Genomic DNA, 21,463 nt, shown 5'->3' with positions numbered 1-21,463 from the left:
AGAAGCCAGAATACATATACATATACATACATATTAGGGCCTGGGCTCTTAGAACTAGAACCTCTCCAACATACTCTATATACTATATCTATACTATTGTGAGTGACATTTCAAGTTCAAAAGACACAAGCATCAGATTGTGTTCCATGAATGGGACTATCCCTACTAAAGATGGGACATGGCCGGCAGAATTTTGAGATTGTGGGCTAATTTTCTTCCGTAACATGTCTTCTTTCATTATAGTATGTTCCAAAATGTACATTGTTGTGTTTATATTACTGTCTTTGTGTCTGTATATGTATCCTATACAACCATATTTAACGGCCATTATCAGAACGTTTTTTCGACACTGAATCAAAGATCAACTTCTAAAGCACTTATATTAACTAAACTTCCCATACTAATTCTAAGCAATATTCTGAAGGTTATCACAGAAGGATATGTTCATAATATTTTAAAAATGTACACGTTAAATGAAGATTTTCACCCTGGCTTTATCCAATATCTAGCTTTCTGGTTTTCAAAGAGATGCATATGGCTATGCATAATTAGTAAGACGTTGTCAAATATGCATATGTATACAAACATTTCAGATTGTTCTTGATGCAAACAATATAAGTTAGTTTATGTAAGTCATCAAATGGCAAGGTTTCATAATGATATCTATAAGTTCAAATGCTGACCCCTATTCACCTGCAGTGTCTCGCATTAAATAATTTACTTTGTAGGTAGACTGACTGGTATTGAAAAAAAAAAATTGGGTACAATTCTCCGTCTTAGAAAATACATAGCTCACACAATATATCTTTAAATATACGGCACATGTGAGGAAAACGTTTAAACATTAACTTCACAAACCAACACTTAGAATGAATTCATTTAAATGTCATCACACCCAAAAAAAAAGAAAAAGAAAGGAGATCCAGATCTAAGGCAGGTATGACGTCACTCGACAACAAAGTAAAGCCATGTGATAGCTTGGCAATGGCTGCTAATGCTGGTGGCACACACGAGGTCTCCAGGTGTTTGGGCCTTGTCTGCCTCTATTGCAACAGCAGGCCCTTTGCAAATGCCAGACAGACTTCTGCACCTGAGCTCGGGAATGGAGAGAGTCAAACAATATGGGGCTGTTTTACTCCGAAACATAGTCCATGGATCATTGCAAGCTGCCACTTAGGCCCAAGTTGACAGCTGTTTCCCTATATCAGACCTTGGAAATAATTAATGAACTGCAAAGTGCAACAAATGAGTTGCGTCCACTCCATGTGGTGGACATCTGTGCTGCAGACTGCCTCTAGATGTGGCCTTAGTGTCTTTGTTTTAGTATCAAGGTATGATCTACTCTATAAGAAGGGATATTTGCTGCTTGTGAAATAGGAAAGTGTCAAGTTGGTGAAAAACAAATGAAATTGCTCCTATGTGTCAAGTAAATTAAAGTATAGTTGCATACCTGTTGGCAATATTAGCAACAATACCTACATTAATAAATAAGTAAATATGATTATACACATTTGCGTCTGAGCTGCTGGAATTCCTAACCAGGTTGCATTGGGAAAATAAACCTTTGAAATATAATTGGATTACTGAAAAATGGAAAATAATTCAAGGCCATTAGTTAAAAATACATTTTTTGACACATTTAGGTATTCACATGAACTGCATTCACACAGTGTTAACCATAGACACATGACCTTAACCAAATTTAAATTGTTCTAGTGACAGACACATTCCATTTGGATAATTTTCATCTGCATGTACTGTAAATAGTGTGATGAAAAGGGGGAAATCTCTATTCCCTCCTTCCTCCTACCTTCTTTTTATTAATTTTTTCCTAATGTGGCACACTAGCAGCATCAGCCTATTGAAACATTACACTTGCAAGTCATGCACATTTGGCTAAACACAGCTCAAAGGCATAACGTAATCAGGGAAGCCACATTCAAGTCGCACAGGAGACGCACTATTTTGGAAAATGGCATTCGGCGCATTCTCATCATCAAACCCACCCGGAATGAATAATTGAAAAAAAATGTATAGCCGTGGTATTTGCTAGAATAATATGCTCACCAGGTGAATAATCACACTGGCTGAAAGTGACACACCAGTGTGCTGGGCCATAAATAAGATTGGAATGGGGCAGAGGGAAAATTATTATTATCCCTTTAGGATGCTGTTCTGCTGTAACCATTCAAAAAAATGTAAGGTTAGTGCTCATACATATAAATTCAAAACTAAGGCTGCTTGGCACTATCCGGTGCCCCAAACACTCACAGGGGCTTCAGATGAATCACTAACTGTGATGACATGCAGCCCCCAAACAGTTAAGCCACTGTTTGATGAATGTGATCCCCTAAATACAGTGGATGTGGAATATAGTAGACAGAGGATTTTTGGCGGAGTAAGCCGCAAAATACCCTGCAAATTCTACTTTTTTTCTTTACATAGAGCTAGAAAACATGTGTTACTGTTTTCTAATGCCAACATTATCAATGGGGTTCGGAACCTGCATGCTAATAAAGCAAGTATACAGCCATGCCTACCGCTCTGTGAGGCTATACTCGGGCACCATATCCTAAAACATGCTCACAATTACACTGTTTTCATGCAAACATGTTAGGGGTGAAATGTTTAATAGGTTCAACATAAGGGCCATGCACATAGCCAGCTAGTATGGCTGAAAAGGAACATGTAAGGATACAGCTAACACAACTACAGTCTGGGGGAGTGGAATGTCATACCTTTATTGATTTATTTAAAAAAAAGTCCCCTCTTTAAAAATCACTCAAATGTTTATGGCTATGATTGTACCCACAGAAACATTTTGAAATATTGTGATATACTAATACGTCAATATTAGCTATATGATATATAACATATACGTATAAAACATATATACACACTAACTGGAGTCTAAAAGCTTTATATGGGTGTACAAAAGGAGTTTAAGCATTGTTGTTTATTTTTGGCTTGTTTATCATTCTCCTCAATATAGACGATGCTTTTACAGTAATTGGAAAATCCCACATGCCATCCTACCAGGGGTGATGTCAAAAACATTTACACCTTGGCGTGCCAATCCGATAAAACCATATTTATAAAGATAGTGATCTCATCCCCTGACAGTTATTCACAGATTATCTTCTGACAGCCACGTCGGAAGAGGTTGCGACCTTCGGAGTCACTTGCTTTGTAATAGAAAATAAAACAGTTAGCCCCAAACAGTGACCCGCATCCACAAGGTTCAATCCATGGACTCCCTTTATCCTGTTACTTTGTCAAAACAAGAGACTGATAGGAAAAACCCATATCGGTTCAAGCCTTTGAAATGCCACAAAGGGCGCAGCTTTAAAAAAAATAAAAATAGGATGGATTATGTCCTCTTTTGAAACTTGTGATTCCACACCACTAACCTGGGAAGTCTTAAACTGGTGGATGATTTCTGGTATCTCCTTTTTTTTAAAACACACAAAAACAAGTCATCGCCATCACACCAAAAAAGGTCAAAGACATCAAGTGAATCCAAAAGGCCGGTTTAATGATTTTGGTGAGGTCAATGTTCTTAACCTAGATGAAGTGTGTCGTCGGCGTAAAAGGAAAAGCCTTGTTTCTCTTTTTTTTTTTTCATTCGGCTATGTCGGCCCTTATCTTCCATCCGCAGCCAAACTGTACGGTCCGACACTGCCTTGATGCGACAAGTGTAAAGATAAACTTGACAGATCAACTTTTTCGATAGTCACCGAGCCCATAAACAAACCGGGGCCCCCCCTTAATCTGATAATCCACCAGTGAAAGATTAAGGCGCAGGGAGTATTATTGTGTTGTCACTCTTGCTTACAGGGTCACATGGGCTTTGGGCTGCCAGAGGGGGGTGAGACATCCCCATCTGCAAATCCTGGGGAAAGGTGTCACATTCTCAGCAGGTGAGGTGCACAGATAAGCCCGACTGAGGGGGATATTAAATGGACAAACTGCAATTATCACAGGGTGTTAATGAAAAACGAAAAAAAAATCTACAGGGAGGGCAAGCGTGGTGGCCACCGAGATTAGAGACACATTCTGTCGCTGAAAGGTCATGGATTTGATCCCAGAAAAAATACTCAATGGGTTTCTATCAACTGTTATTTGTGCTGTCAAGTAGGGGTGTAACGGTATGAACGGTAAAGACAGAAAGAAGCCAAGCCCTCACAATGTCTACCCTACATTCAAACCAACCCCAAATAACCGCACAAAGGGATTAAACGCTCTAGGTTTCGATTCAACCGTACTAAACAAGGCTGGTTAGAACAAAACCTAAAACAAGCCTGCGTCGTCTTATTTTATTTTATTTTCAGTTTCGCAATCCGGCTTCTCAGTACATTTCTGACCCTGATATTAACCATCCAGGCAGCTCCTGCATATGCTCACTGCTATCTCGCAAGGAGTTTGGAGTAATTCAAAACATTCTTCAAACTGCAATTTATTTTCCACCGAGTTGTAATTATGGTCTATTAAAATGCAAATGATGTCAATGGATGGAGCAGCCGCTAATCACTCAATGCCTGTTTATGGGCAGTGCAGAGCCACATTAGCGGGAGAGTCACTCGCTGGTGGACGGAGATGAACAGGGATCCTCTATATGTGGAAGGATCCAATAAATAAGACCCATCTCTTGGTTGGATGTTTCTCAAGGGATGTAGAGTTAATCCAGCTACATGTTCATATTTAAAGTTAAATATTATAAGTTAGACATTATGTATGAGGTTATCAGATTTGTATACCACCTACAACAGCTCTGTATATATATTACATACTTATACTCTGTGTTACGCTGTATCAAGTGAGATCGGTCTCGAGGACGTCCTACACTAACATACGTGGATATACTCAAGAAGGATGCAGGAGCGCAAAGTACCAATGAACCGGCCAGATGTATGGAGAATCGGGATGACTGGAAGCAACGATGGAGGGCTCGTCTGAGGACGACCTAGAGAGACATAGCAGTAGAGTACTTTTTATTTGATTCCCCATAGAGTAAATTCTCATATTTTAGAGTTGCAAATTAACACAATATAGAGTAAAAATGACTCTGAAAAAAAGACAGCTGAGTAACTTCTACTCTATATCGACTGGGACCAAATATTGTCTTTTTTAATTTAGTAAAATCTTCTTCAATTTGAGTACATTTTACTCAATCAAATGTCCTGTGTACCTATATCCAATCTGCAAACATGATATGTATGAATATATGTATACTAATGTGAATGTTGACTATTAAAGGTTGCCTATTGTGCAAAATGTACATTTTACATGTTTTTTTTTCAACTAATGCCAAAGTATAGTGTGAGGAAAAACAACCCTTCTGAAAACATGTGTTATAAGAACACAGTCAGATTTCTCTGCCCGTATACCGTCATTAGGAGTCAACACTGCTTTGTATGGCTTTGTATGTCGACAATTGGCTATATGTCTGTGTTGTGTTCATGAGTGCATAGCCACTGTGCATAGAATGAATGCCCATGCCTTTTTCAAACTACACAATTTCCTGTTGTAGCTCATGTGAGTGAAAACTGCACTGGTGAGCTTGAATTACATCTGCATTCTCCAGTAAACCTATTGCATGTTCTTCTCTTTGCTGAGGGTAATTTCGGCAATGCTAATGCTATTTCATCACACCGTCTGTATGTTCAGTCAGTGCTCCCATCACTTTTGCTATGCATAACGTGGCGCCTGGTGGGGATTAAAGCTTATCTATATAGCACTGTTAACCATATTCCGTGACAACAACCTCATGTCGCCCTTATCACCGGGTTAGCTGCTGACAAGACATGGTGTTATAATAATCAAAAAACCTCTGAACTGTTCACGGTGGAGGCAGGCCTACAATGCAGAACTTCTACAGAAATTATACCAAAAAAATAAACCTGAGCTGCATGGCAAAATTTAAAAAGTATGTTTAATATTGAGCAAAATGGATGTTTGCATTTTGTCATCAGTCATGGCAGACAGACACATTCATTTGACACTTGAGATACGGTGTGTGATGTTGTTTAAAACAGTTACAAGCAGTCCGATAGTGACTGAACTATTTTGGGGCTAGAAATAAGCATGGTTAGATAGCACTGCTGCAGGTGTGAGAGGCACACACAACACTCACTGTGTACACTTAACTTAAATTGGTGAACGGGGTTAGCCACATAAGAGGAGCGCTTTAGTAATCACTGGTCAGAGGATTTGTGAGAATATAAATAGCACTTTCATAAGATCAATACTGTCATCCCTCCTGCGTCGGCTCACATTAAGAGCACACGCTGGGTAATAAGGGAGGACTGGTTGGACACACTCCGTAGCATTGTGTTTGATCATATGTGGTGGCGTCCCCTAGGGCACACAGTCTCCGACCTGATGATACATTCATCTTTCAGGTCTGTCCCCGTGGGAGCGTGCCAATGAGCGAGGGACATTGACTTTTCATTAAGGAGATCACCGCATTGGAAATTGAATTTATTTTGGGCTTTAAGGACATAGAACAGAGTTGTTTTGCGAGTGCGCCCCGAAGGCCACTGAAGAATGCCAATACACAGTTAGCTGATGGAATGTTTTGGTGACTAATAAAGCTTCCCGTTCCCTCTCGTATATATACACACACACACACACACACACACACACACACACACACAGGTGTCAAAAAATAACGTGCAAAGTTGCGGACTCTGCTTGTTGTAGAGTTGTTCTTTACAGTAGGCTGATGATGCTGTTAGCCTAGTTTGAAGTGATGATAGCACCCTAAAGCAGAATGGTGCATGTAAGGAGTGCACAGTTGCATACAGAATGGGTTAGGCTTTGCTGGATGGTAAGTTTTTTTTGCATGAGATTATTGCAATTGGCGGGTAGTAGAAGCTAAAAAACATAAACAGTGGTATAAATACAACTTTTTTGAACTCGAATCAAAATCAAACAACATTTCAGATGTGATAATTCAACACTTTAAACTACTGTAAATGGGCTTAGGCAAGGCAAGGCAAGTTTATTTCTAAAGCACATTTCGGACACAAGGCCATTCAAGGTGCTTTACAGACGCAAAAACAAAATACATCAAGAATAGAGCACACATTAAAAAAAAAAAAAAAAAAAGCGAATGAGAAACATGAATATAAATAAAACATAAAATAATTAAAACATTTAAAAAGAATAAAAACAAATAAAAATTTAAAATTACAGGTTAAAACGGAAACAGTAAAGTCTTCAGACCTGATTTAAAAGAGCCAAGTGTCGAAGCGGACCTCAAGTCCCCTGGAAGTTTATTCCAGAGCTTGGGTGCATTAAAACTGAAGGCTGACTCTCCCTGTCTAGTCCTTACTCTGGCTTACTTACTTAGGCTATAACATGCATACTTGTATAGTCCCATTACATTCATACGGTGTCTAATTGTGCTCTCACATTTCTAGTGCATGGGATTCAATGTTATTTATAGAGTGCATTTTACCACTATAAGTTCATGACGGTTCAGAAAAATATCAAGGGTCACGTATACCCTCCGCCTATGCAAACCTTTTACACTTGCTGTAAATTTCATCAAGGTGAGCTAAAGTGTTTACCCCATTAATTTATTTCAGCTAAAGCCAGCGCGCTGACCCATAAAATGAGCTAAGATAATACTGACCTTAACATGGTCTTCTGCACATGGAGGTAATTGCCAAGGCTCCAGATCAATCAATATTGACTCGCCAGTTTTTTTTTTCCTTTTACCCCATTCCCCACCCACCATTTCTTGAGCTGAATGTGTAAAATTGGCTTTAGATGGATGGAGAACATATCCCTGATAGTTTAACCTTTATCTTGCTAACATGTTCACTTATCTGTACAATTATAGATTTTGCCAGTCAAGCTGTTTCCTCGGAAAATCTGTTGAGTGTTAAAAGGCGAGGGGAGTACAGCTATATGCTAATTGTGGACTATGTGTTTGAGTTTATTTGTGTTGGCTATTTAAAACACAAACTGTAAGTAAACCCTTACTGTGGAAAGATGAGTCTATGCATCACGGTTACAGTCATGTGGCAACTTGTGTATTTTTTGTTTTGCACATATCTCACAAGAAATGAAGTGATAATATTGAGCAATAACATTTCAACAATAAATGACAGAGTAAACAAGTATGCAGGAGCACACGCGCACACACACACACACACACACACACACACACACACACACACACACACACACACACACACACACACCCTTACATCACAATTGCTGTGTACTCCAAGGCATGTGATTTCTCTTACATTTTTCAAGGTAGGGGCACAAACTTAGCAGGCATTTCCATCTCGACTTGATAAATCTCACAATCTTCTTTTCCCTGCCACACCGAAGCAATTTATTTCATATCTCTCCGAGCTATATTTTCCAGTTAATATTTCATTTTTTTTTTCATCCAACCTGACAAAAGGATGCCACAAGGGATGATAAGAAGTCGGAAACCTTTGCACTCTCTCGCTGCAGATACAGGATTTACCTTGAGAATCTTTCAAAGAAATAAGACTTCTAAAATAAGCAAGACACTTAAAACAACACCAGTGTGATATTTTTTCAGCTACACATCTTTTTCCTCCTAAGAGTTGATTCTGAAATGTTTAAATTAAGGGTTATTGTGCATTTAATTCAAGTGCATAGCTAGACAGGCTAACCTTGAGTGTCTAATGAAACAAACCACACATGCATTTACCTGCCCTTAGGTTAAGATCACAAAGACTGACTGACTATAATCTCTTTGTATAGCGTTTTCATAACAGCAAATCCAGATTGTGTCACTCAGACCTATACTTCATACCCAGCAGCTAAACATTCATCATTCATATGTGCTCAGGATTATCAGGAGCAAATTCAAAGTATTAACGCAGTTGCGTGAATACCACGATTGCGAGTGATTTACAAAAAGCCGGGCTTGTATTCTTTTGCGGCAGAATCTAAATTACATGTTCCTTGAGTGATGGGTAGCGGTGTCCTTCTGGCTATTCAACTCGCCCCCTTAATTTGAATTTGATAAGATTTTCTTTTTAAGACATTGTCAGGCTAATGTGAATCTGGAGGGAGGAGGAGGAGAGAGCCTTACCGCTGGCTTAACTTTGATGAGGTGTTAATATCTAATATCAAAAATGCAGATAAAAAGCCTTATTAGCCCCAGTGGTCTTGCTTAGAGTGGGGGAACTTATTAAACAGAGAGGAGATGAGACGAAAGCAGATGCAGCAATAAGACTGTCGCGGGGGCCTTTGTTACATGTCCTTAAGCTTTCTGACGGGGTCAACTTAATTTTGTGACATAAATGCTAAGGGGTTTACGGATGCAGACACGCTGACATTGTTTGAGAGATTCTAATTCAGACTCTCATATTCCGTATGACTGCAAAACATCTGGGGGATTACATCGTCTCAAGCCAAGAGGCATTTTGATAATCGGTTGTCAGTTGTATGCCCTACCCCAGCTTTGGCTTGTTTCTAAAGGTCTTTTTGGTTCAATCAAATGTTTGTGAGATTAGTTGGATGCACTCTTTTCCATTAGGGGATGGATTATAATGTTTTTCTTTGGTCGTTAATGGTAAAACACTCTGAAAATATGGCGAAAGACTGATCATTTTGGACTCTGAAAGCTATTTTGAAAAAAAAAATGGCATATAAAACCAGTTGTTGAAATGTAAGAGCATGCAAACACATGATGGGTGATTTGGGCTGGATCTGCACTGAGGATGTGTAGTGAATTAGTAGCAGGACTACAGCCATGTGGGAATAACCAAACTTAATATGGTCCAGACGTAAAGAGACATGGGTGTTTGTACTAATGTGAACCTTGTAAACAAATTCAGGGGATGACCAACGTTGTTTGGAATAATCGTCTTGGAAACATGAATGTGAGCCTTGAATTATTGTGTCCATTCGCCCAGTAGATTTTGAAATATTTCAGTCAAAAGTTGTCAACCATCAGGATAACAATTCCACCCACAAAAACCTTTGCCTTCAGCTTGGCTGAATAATAGTTTTTAAAACAATTTGATCTGTTTTAACCAGGCATTAGTTGGTTTCACAGTCCATTAGTATAGATTATGTTATAAGTAGTCCACACTCTTTAAATATAAATGCAGCATACACTGCTGACTTGTAGGGCATTGTAATCTAGATGCCTAGGCCACTACAGATAGTACAAACTAAGCACACTGTTTGTATTCCAACCAATCAATGCGTTGGACCATGAGCAATGAGCTTTTGACTCACTGAGGGACAGCGTCAATAGAAAATGTTCAACCTAAACAAGTCGGAAAACACCTTGGGTTCCAGCACTATGTCCCATTGATTTCTCTTCAGGCCCGACGCGGATTCTGCAGCATTTAGACGTTTAATTCCCTCTTTCAAGCAAAGTCATTACACAGCTGAGCATTTAATTAAGCAATCACGGCGGTGCAATCTGAATGATTCAGTGTCTAAACGGAGGCCAAGTTGGCATTATTTTGCTTGTTACAGTTCCTAACCAATGCTGCTCCTCCTAAAAATGTAAGATGTTATGGCAAAATTACATTTCCGAGAATAATGTTCCCCGTCCTTAACATGTTAATTGTCCGTGTTCCCCCAAAAACAGCCTAGGAAAAGATAGAGCTTTTTGAACTCACCCTGAATAAAACCACTGTTACACTCTTAATCAATGTGCTAAAGGATTTTTCTTTTTAAACGGAAAAAAGCCAGGTATTCACGGCTGACCTATTTCCCTCTGCAAAAAAAGAACCATCATTTGAGGGCCATGGGCACAGATGTGTCTGAGAATGTACCGGGTGAGGTATGCTCTCACGTCTCTCCACGCCTCTGTGAACAGGGCCAGGCTTTAGATGTCTGGATGTGGCCTCCGCGTGCTTCGTTTGCCTTTCCCCCCAAATGAGCCCAGCTGCAGTGACATTGAATTTCATAAAGTGATTATAGTTGGTCAGTCAGCACTGCTATTTTTAGAAAACCCATAATGAACTGCTGAATAACTGCACGTACAGTACTTTGGTAATTTTTTCGCCAATCATTCGAATCATCAGGCCCTTTTTTCTTAATGTCGATTGCCTCGCCACACTGTATCAGCACTGCTTATCTAACAACAATTACCCGGGGAAAGTAGGAAAACAATATTTAGCACTCACAATATTTAGTGATTCATTCATTAAACATTGCTATCAAGAAATGGCAAAGCCTCCGCAGCCGATACAAAATAGACAATTAAAATCCTGTCCTATCAACACATGGACAAACACTCTCCAATGAATACCGCTCACACATTTCAGTCTCTGTTAAAGAGAGCATTCATTTTAATGACAAGTTTGCCACTGACGGTGCAAACACTTCTTTTATACTAATACTGTGGCGACCAACGATTCTTTGAGATTCTATACAACTGTCACTCTCTTAGTAGCGAGCAGTTTTAAGTGGTCAAAATGCTCTTTTCAAGCCATTTCTTTTGTTGGTGTGTGCACAACTTCAACACACATAAATTGTTTCTATAATACCAAGAACAGAAGTACCTTATTTGTGATTTGATGTCAATCGTAATCTTGGTATTTAAAATCAATCGTTCACTATTTTAACTAATGGGTTTCCTTTTTCTCTTTTGCGTTCAACATCTGCCCACCAGCACCTCCAACATCAGACTAATTTACACTTGCGTCCGGGAATACTTAATGGAAAACTGTTGCTTTCAAGGTGACTTAAAAAAGGTGAGCTATTATGCCATAACTATAGAATACAGTTAGTGCACAGCTCAACATACACACATAAGACCAAAAGCCTGTGCCACAGTTAAAATAGAATTGTTTTTATTCCAAAGATAAGTCGTGATTGATAATGCCACCCTCGTGCTTTTTGCATTTAAATAAAAATAAAAAAAATCCCCAAACTTGAACTCTGACATTCTATGATGCGACTACAGATGTTAATCAAAGGCACAACTTAATCCAGGCCTTGATAAGAAGCTCTATTTAACATGCTCCTTTTAGTGGGGGCCCGATCAGGTGAAATGAAAAGGAACTGATTGCTTGTGGTGATTGTGCTGATTGCATTTTAAATTTAAAAACTTCCCACCCCCGAGTTCCTGGTCTTGAACGATGTTACAGACAATGACATAGCAGGCTTAGTAAATGTCAAGGTGCCTGCAATCTCACTGACTGCTATGGAGATACAAAACTTTTATACTTGTTGTAGTTGTATTGCAGTTACAGAACTGTAGTTGAGTGCATTTTAACAAATGGAAAATAACTAACAAAAACCTACCTATCCTTAAGTCTGTGTGTTTTAAGCACTTAGCATTGTCCACCACTGTTGTAACTGTGTAAGTTAAATGTGTAGCACCTTGCACCTGTCATAGTCAAAATGTATTAAGTGACACATAATGACCCCCCAACAAATCCCAAAGCTGAAAATATAATTTTCATATATTTCTGTTATTACTGGTAAACCACAGCCGTATTAATCCCAAACATATTTTTAAAGATGAATACAACAGTCATGTTCTGTGGCAGGAAAAATTCGACATTCCTGACTTTCTCATAGTGTGAGAAAGAGAATTCACAATAACTCAGATCCATGTTGCAATTTCACCCCCTAGTCAAAACATTATGGATGCTTATGCTACAGCTGTCATATAAATGACATTTGAAAAAAACTGAGATGAAAGGCATTTGCATGAAATACCGCATCGGAGAAGGCATTAGCATATAGGGGGAGGGTGGTTTGCTATTGTGTCCATGCCCTCTCTTGCCGATGACAGATTGTGTCATGTACATACATGCATACAATCCGACATGAGTTATTGTCTTCTACTGAAAAATATAAATAATTTAAAAAATAAGGGAATATTAATGTTTTTAAGAGCGGCATTTTGCCATGTTTACATATATACAGTGCTCAATGCAGGTCTAGTAGGTCACTGTTTGGAAGCAATAATGACTTTGTTCTAATGCAGGATCACATATGTGCCAACAAACCATATGTGAACAACTTTTACTGTCAAAACGGTAGATTTGCCAATTAATACCAAATAATCACATCAAGTTTTGTGTATTTCTGTATTCCAGTGTGTGTGTGTGTGTGTGTGTGGGGGGGGGGGGGGGGGTAATATCAGGGCCAGAGATATAAATTCAAACCGTGACATCGCTCTTGATCTTTTTTTTTTCCCATAGCTTTGCATCTTTTCCAATTGGTTCTTCAAAGATGTGCGTGATGGTGTGACACCGCAGATTAAGGAGCTGATATGCAAAACCCACTCGACGTCGTTTCTGACTGTGTGCTGCAGCTGTGTAAAGTTAACTGTGAGTATAGGAAGATGTCATTTTCATTCCCTTTTACCTGCTGTGGTTAAAGTCCTGTGGAACACTACCACATCCCGTATGTTTTTGCTTGCGCCCATGACCAGCTGTTGTTGACAAGTTTGACGGTTTTAGTTTGGCTACGGAAATATAGATGACATGCAGAGTTGGAGATTCTTTTTTTATATATATATTCAAATACAGATGTTCTTGTTGACTTAAAGGTGGAGTCAGCGATCCTTGAGAAAGCTTGTTGTCAAAATCCATTTCTGTCAAAATCATCTCCTCACGATCCACTACCTGTCCGTACTCTTGTCTGCAATAAAATCCAGTGTTCATACACAGCCTAGGCTCCGTAAACCGGTACGTAAACAAAGGATATGCAAACAAAAGGGGGACCGCCGTAGCACCGTTACATGCCCGTTTACAGTGCCTACATTTCTTTTCAGCAGACACACAGTACAGACAGGTATGGATTGCGAGGATATATTCACTGATTTTCACAAAAATTGACAACAAGCATTCACCAGAATTGCTTAGTCCTCCTTTAAAGTTCGATCATTTCATATCGTAATGAACATTTCAAACCGAAATGTCTATAAAAAGGTAACCAGCTTTATTCCACAGCAGCGATGTCATCAGGGTTTTTAAATATCCAGCTCACATCACCCATGTTAACTTACATCGTCATTGCCACCATTATATCCATTATGAAACCATATACACCTAAAGATAAACCACAGAGATACAAGTAAAAAAAACATTTTGAGAGGCCTACCTTGAGGTCGAAGGTGTGAAAGTCATGGAACATCCTCTCTCCTGAGACCTGTGACAGAGGGGGGAAGGGGGGGGGGGTATATGTCAGTCATGATTAGCCCACAGTGTAATTACAGAGTAGCTCTTCTGACAGTGATTGATCAATGAGGAACTCCCTTAATGAAGACAAGGACTCTGGGGCTACCAGGAGCAAATTGGCAAAAGTAAGTAGTGGGGAATATTGTCCCAGATTGCTAAGGCACTAAGAGGATCATCCCGTCCGGGGGCAGCAGTTTGGTAGTTGGAAAAATACTGGGGATGTCTCATTTCATACATTTGGGACAGAAGCAAAACTGGAGTAATACTAAGAATATTAAAAGTGAGAGGGCCATTCTGTCCGTCATAGGAACATTTATATTTTAGAATGTGTAATGATTCTCATAAAAATCATGTACTACTTCTTTGGCATGGACACATGATGCTCAAATAGTGGTTCCATGAACAGCCTATGTTGCAACATTTGTCAATCAAAGTTGTATATGCCATCCCAAATGTAAAATGTGTAGATTGGTCCAATTTAAAGTAATCTTGTGTAGTTTATGCTCACTAGTATTGCTATGGAGCCTTTATTTGTATTTTTCCATGATAAAAACCCACTTGTATTTTTGATGGTAAAAAATGGGGAAACTGAATGGTTAGGAGCCTGGGATTAATAAACATCATGTGGAGGACTGCATGCTGCCTTTTAAGTGCATGTGCATTTCACATAATGCATAAGTGTAAGGCAAGGCAAGGCAAGTTTATTTATATAGCACAATTCAGACACAAGGCCACTCAAAGTGCTTTACAGGGGCAAGATTAAAACACATTATAAAACATTTAAACGCGAATAAAAGAAGCAAATAAAATAAAAATTGCAGGTTAAAATGGAGACACATTATAAAACATTTAAAAGCGAATAAAAGAAGCAAATAAAATAAAAATTGCAGGTTAAAATGGAAACAAAAAAGTCTTCAGACTCGATTTAAAAGAACTGAGAGTTGTAGCAGACCTCAAGTTTTCTGGGAGTTTGTTCCAGATTGTTGGTGCATAATAACTAAAAGCTGCTTCTCCTTGTTTAGTCCTAACTCTAGGGACTGTAAGTAGACCTGTCCCAGACGACCTAAGGGTGTAGTTTGTACTGTATATTACACTACTCAAGAGCATTAATCAAATCAGTCATCTGAAATGACCACAAGCATACAGAGGCAAAGTCATTCACAAATACTGCACATAACATACTTTAAAAGAAGTACATATCTCACCCTGCGTGTATTTAGGGATTGATTTGGAATGGCATTTCTGTCATATTTCTAGAAGCAAAGAGTACTGCATCTTCCCAAGCTCACAGAGCTTTAAGTTCATACTGTACCCATCTAAGACTAGTTCTAACACGATGGCCTCCACAAGCTATCTATCCTCTTGCCTTGAAGATCAAGATAGCAGAGCTCAAAGTAATGGAAGTGCATGGGCAAGTCAAACAGCCTCTGGAGTGCCCGGTACCATATACTGTAGGTTTATTTTTCCCCAACAATATTTCTCTTAAAAAAAGGGAGTTTTTCTTTTGTTTCAGTGTCTGTCTACTTTAGTGACTGATCTTTCACTTATTTGTCTCTGTAGACCTTTATTAGTTTTAGCATATATTGCCATTCATTTTGCTTCATAGTGCTTATCACATGAGCACAGCAGCTATTTCCTCATTTCACTGGCTTGTGTTGCACTTGAGTTCCCATAGAAACCGAATCAAGTCCCCCAGTGGTAGGGCAGGTAGAACACGTCTGTAAGTGTCTTGAAAGTGGTTGGGTTATAATAGATTACACTGTATGAACATGCCTCTTGTACATAATTGCAAGTAATCAGTTCGGAAGTGTACCGTGATACAATGGGGCTTCTAATTGTAGATGTTCAGTATAAAGTGTTTTGTGTGGACCTGTGGAACAGTTGGCACCATAAAAAAAAAGTGTGGCCATAAAGCACACGCATGCGTACAAGTATATCGAAATGGCATAATTCTAGTACATGAAGTACAGTAAACATTTGAGTTGTCTGGAAAGTGGGAACTGGGCTTTTTTTTCAAAGAGTCATCACACATTTTCTTGCAAAATAAGCAAGATAATTGTGGACATGAATTAGATTTTTTGATTTTTTTTGTTTATCCTGAGGTTGCATGCATCAGATGCTGGAGTTGTCCTTCAACACCAAATGTACTCAGTGTACTGAGAGAAACAGCTGAAGTCTGTTAATTGCTTGAGGTGGCATGAAATTATACAATGGCTGAACTCTGAACACAGTTGTGTTACCTTCACCCAGAGAGACACCATTTATTGTGGATAGTTTGCGTTTACATGAATGATTTGATGAATAAGTGAACATAAATTTGTCACCATGTTATACTTTTCTACGCTTGTGTTACTACACAAGCGTAGAAACTACTATATATATATATATATATATATATATATATATATATATATATATATATATATATATATATATATATATACACACACACACACACACACACACACACACACACACACACACACTCACCGGCCACTTTATTAGGTATTAGGTCCACTTGTTCAATGGCTTATAAAAACAAAAAGCTAATCAGCCAATCACATGGCAGCAATTTAATGCATTTATGCATTTAGACGTTGTCAAGAAAATGTGCTGAGGTCAAACCGAGCATCAGAATGGGGAAAAAGGGGGTTTAGGTGAACATGGCATGGTTGATGGTGCACGGCCGGATAGATCCATACTTTCATGTTGTTTATGCCAAATTCTGAATATGCCACCTGAATGTTACAACTGAAATTGAGACTCATCAGACCAGGCATTATTTTTCAATCTTCTATTGTCCAATGTTGGTGATCCTGTGTGAATTATAGCCTCATTTTCCTGTTTTTAGCTGACAGGAGTGGCACCCGGTGGGGTCTTATGTTGCTGTAGCCCATCTGCTTCAAGGTTGGTCGTGTTTTGCGTCCATAGATGGTATTCTGCATACCCTGGTTGTAACAAGTGGTTATTTGAGTTACTGTTGCCTTTCTATCATCTCGAACCAGTATGCCCATCCTCCACTGACCTCTGACTTCAACAAGGCATTTTACGTCCACACAAATGTCGCTAACTGGATATTTTTTCTTTTTCGGACCATTCTCTGTAAACCCTAGAGATGGTTTAGAGTGAAAATCCCAGTAGATAGGCAGTTTCTGAAATACTCATACCAGCCCTCCTGGCACCCTCAACATTGCCATGTTCAAAGTCACTTAAAACCCCTTTCTTCCCTATTCTGTTGCTCGGTTTCAACCTCAATAAGTTGTCCCGTCCAGGTCTACATGCCTAAATGCATTGAGTTGCTGACATGTGATTGGCTGATACATTATATGTGTTAACAAGAAAATTAACCGCTGTACCTAATAAAGTGGCCGGTGAGTGTATATGTATAGCTACTATATCGAAACCCTATGAAAATCTAACCTGATCCAAAAGATGTAATTTCCAGCTTATACTTCTGAATGCTTATCCCTGCAAGTTCAAAGTATGATGCTATCAGAGACACGACTGAAAATGCAATTACATTTTTAATAGGGCAAAATAATCTCAAATCCTGTGTTTTGACAGTGACACATGAGCCAAATGGTATGTTATCGATCCACCTCCTTTATGGACTAAAATTGCGCTTAGTGCTTTGCATTCATGATCGACAAGACAAGGAATTAAGACCAGAGACTACTGACAGTTTTGATTCCATTTATTTATAACCTAATAATCTGGCCTATTTAGCCTTTTACAGCTGACGATTAGCTTTTCTTCTTCATCTTCTTCTTTAACTTTATCCCCTCTCTCTTTGTCTATCCATCTATCTCTCTGTAAATCTAGGTGACTGACCATGGAGTGGATTTAATGATTTGATGTTAACAGTAAAATGGTTTCCTGAGGACGTTTCGAGAGCTGGAAAAGAGCGACCACTTGGCCGGCGGACCTGCTTGCCTCAGCACTTGCAGACACACGTTTAAATGTTTGGCTTTCACCCGGAATGGCCCACCAGAGGCCTGTTTGTGGGGGGGGGGGGGGGGGTGCTTGATGCTTAGGTCCTAGGGAATTGCATGGTCATTCATCACATTAATGAGTCATGTCACTTTATTTACAACAAAAAGGGGAGACTCTTCCCCCCCCCCCCCCCCATGGATGGTCCCTGCTATCATGATGCGGCATTCTGCTAATGTTGGCTGAAGTTAAACGAAAAAAGGGAACATAATCGAAAAAAGGGAAAGTAGGGATTAATCTACAGTACATTAAGGTATAACTGCCTAGTCAAGCCGATTGTGGCTGGATATCGGCATGTTCGATTGTATTCTGAAACCAGAGGTCCACATTTTGCAGTTTTTTTTGGGGGGATGCAACGTAGGTCAATTTGGGATCAGAATCAGCTCCAGTTATTAGCACTTGGGCAAGCTTTGGGACCCAAGGTGGGCCATTCATCACACCTGCAACATTAGTCTGTGCAACCAGCTGTGCCAGATTTAGGTCAGGTTTGAGGACCAGGCAATGTTGGCTCACTTCGTATTCAGGACTTTTTCTTGTGGTGAGAGTGAGTCTGAATGACAGTGTCAGGGTAAAATGGCCATGCTGTACACCTACACCAATGTGATACTCGTCAGCTGATAGCCACACAGCTGTGAATGAGCCGGGGACATTGAAGCATGAATGGAACAGCTGATGCCAGACAGCTAAGCAGGAGTTCAGTGTTCTGCCTGACACAACACTACGCACCATTATAGTTGACCAACTGAAATAAAGTAGCCCACCTACATTAAAAGGTCACACCAATTACGAGAAATGCATTGTTTAATGTTACAACATTAATATGGGTCCCGGTTGTGACTAGAGACTCCTGAAGTATGAGAAAAGAACAATGTGATGGCATAAGGGGAGAAGCTACCACCCCTCATTACCAACCTAACAAGCAGTGAGATTAAGGGCCAATCAGAGCTCACTGGGCTTTTTGGAAGGCAGGGCTTAAAGAGACAGCCTCTAAAACGAGTGTTTCAGACAGAGGCTGAATTGAGGAGATTCCAAAATGGCACTGTAATAAATATTGTGTTTTTTTTGGCAAAATGTGTTGATGTATTTAGTTTGTATTATGTTTAAAGGAGCTTTTACACAAAACAATATGCTGTACTGTTAGATTGAGAGCCAATCAGAGATGACTAAGTAATGCTCTGTGCAGTACTTAACATCAACCAGAACGCGCATGTTACCAACAAGCATCTGTATGGTGGGCTACCAGGGCTGAGTGAGAAAGTAGCAGCCAGGGGGGCGCCCTTAGCTCAGTTGGTAGGGCGTCCCCCCCATGGGCCTCGGCCAGCAGCAGACCCGGGTTTAATTCCAGCCCGCGGTCGTACTCTGCATGTCACTCCCCGCTCTGCCCCATTTCAACTCTGTCTCTACACTATCAATAAAGCATAACAATGCCAAAAAAAAAAGTAGCAGCCAGGAGAATGAGACTGGCCGGTCATTGCCAGAGACACAACAAGCTCCCAGCCAGCAGGCTGGTGCTATGGGAACCAACACACAGGCATCGATCAAGAGGACGTCCCACACCAACATACATGGACATACTTCGGATAGATGTGGGAGCAGAAAGCATTGGCGAACTAGCCAGATGCATGGATGATCGAGAGGGTTGGAAGCACCGCTGAAGGACAAAGAGAGACTGTCCAATGTGTCTGGATTATTTCTACTGCACAGTATCTTTTAGAAAGACTGCTATGACCGCAATTACGGGCATCTAATCGATTAATATTTAACACGTGTATAATTTCTTCATATGCATGTAACTCATAGTAGCTCCTTCATCGTAGCACTTCATACTATTAAAACATAGTGCTAGAACCCTGTTTGGAACAGTGGGTGGTAAAAAAAGTGTCAAAATCCCATTGCTGCCTGTGGACAAATGTTGATCAACAATATACAGTAAAACTGCCATGGTATACAAGTACACTGAAGTACATACTGTAGTATCATATCAAGTTGCTGTAAAGATAGCCAAAGCTTGCTGCCACGCTTGGGTAACTTGACGAAAGCCTAATACAGACAGGGCACTGGAAATGTGTGTGTTTGAGGATATTGGAACTACTGAATATGACAATTGTCTGGGCCTGGGGAAAGTTGAGTCATTTTCAAAGTTGAGTCATTTTCCAAGCCATTATCTGTATGCATTGATCATTTGCAGGTATTGTATTGAGAGTGATGCTCCAAGTGTCAATGGGAGCTGTTGAATGTATTCCTTGGATGTCGGTGTTTTATAGGCTTAATAATACAAATGCTGAGGAGAGAAACAGCCCGTAAAAGGTCAGCTTGTTAATCACTTCACAACATTTGTCATTGTGTACCCACAGGAATGAATCCAATGTATACAGTAGTAGCATGTCTACGGTTTTAGAACAATGATCCCAAAAAGTTTTTACTATGGCTTAACTTGCACCAAGGTGGGGTAAAATGATAATCGAAATTGGGGTAAATTGAGACACAAAATTAAACCATTTGACGCTACAAACCCCATTTTCACAAAACTGATTCATACAGTGGTTCAGATTCACAATTAAACTAGGAACATGACCTTGTTTTGCAGTTTACACTGACCTAAATGAACATGTTATGATGTCCAATGATGTGACAAGAATTGTGACTTCAGTAACAGGATGAATTTACCCTGCATGACGAAACTCTTTTTTTGGGGGGGTCTGGTTTCCCTACCAGTCTTTCCATGTCCATGTCATATAACCCACTGGCTCAATTTACCCCATTGCACCCCTAATATTACACAACTTCAAGATGACGACTGACAAGGTTTTTACAGAAAAAGCCAAATAGTTCAATTTATGTTTAAGCTAAACTCTTAAGTTTGACAACCCCGTGCAGTCTATATGATTAACCTGTCACCAAGTGAGCTTCAAACCACTAGCTGTGTTGGCTTAACAGAGGTTTGAGCAGCGTTTTTATTTTTTATTTTTTGATAGACTTAAACAAGCCGTAGGTTCCTTTGAGCAAACCCCGTTGGGCTTCACTCATAATTGCTCCCCAGGGTCCTGTCAATATATTCTACCTGCCTATGAGCACTCGTTCCCTGGGCATGTCATCCATGCTGCAGTGCCTGTCGGGGCCCCTGAGTGACACGGCAGCGTCACAGAGTGAGCTCTGTTGAACGCTATCTCTGGCTCCAACCGAGGACACCACAGGGACACTGGCAGCCCAGTTGACAGCAGCGACTATACTTGAGCTCAGAACTGTTGGATGTGGACTGCCCAGTGGAGAAAATGGCTCTTCAAAAAAAAAGAAAGTAAAACAGGGTATAAATGGAA

General features: G+C 39.8%; 1 protein-coding gene across 7 annotated transcripts in view; it reads right to left on the bottom strand.

The window, feature by feature from the left end:
- Positions 1-21,463, bottom strand: part of LOC307269254 (receptor-type tyrosine-protein phosphatase delta) — a 270,649-nt gene that overhangs the window by 200,380 nt on the left and 48,806 nt on the right. For all 7 annotated transcript variants that reach the window (XM_080052141.1, XM_080052145.1, XM_080052143.1 and 4 more), the window contains exon 4: positions 14,080-14,127. The gene's annotated coding sequence lies outside the window, so the exon portion shown is untranslated. The remainder of the gene's footprint in view (positions 1-14,079; positions 14,128-21,463) is intronic.

The sequence above is a fragment of the Ammodytes marinus genome (assembly GCF_949987685.1).
Source record: "Ammodytes marinus genome assembly, chromosome: 23".
NCBI lineage: Eukaryota > Metazoa > Chordata > Actinopteri > Uranoscopiformes > Ammodytidae > Ammodytes > Ammodytes marinus.
The sequence above is the reverse complement of the archived record's forward strand: the minus strand, read 5'-3'. Positions and strand labels throughout refer to the sequence as shown.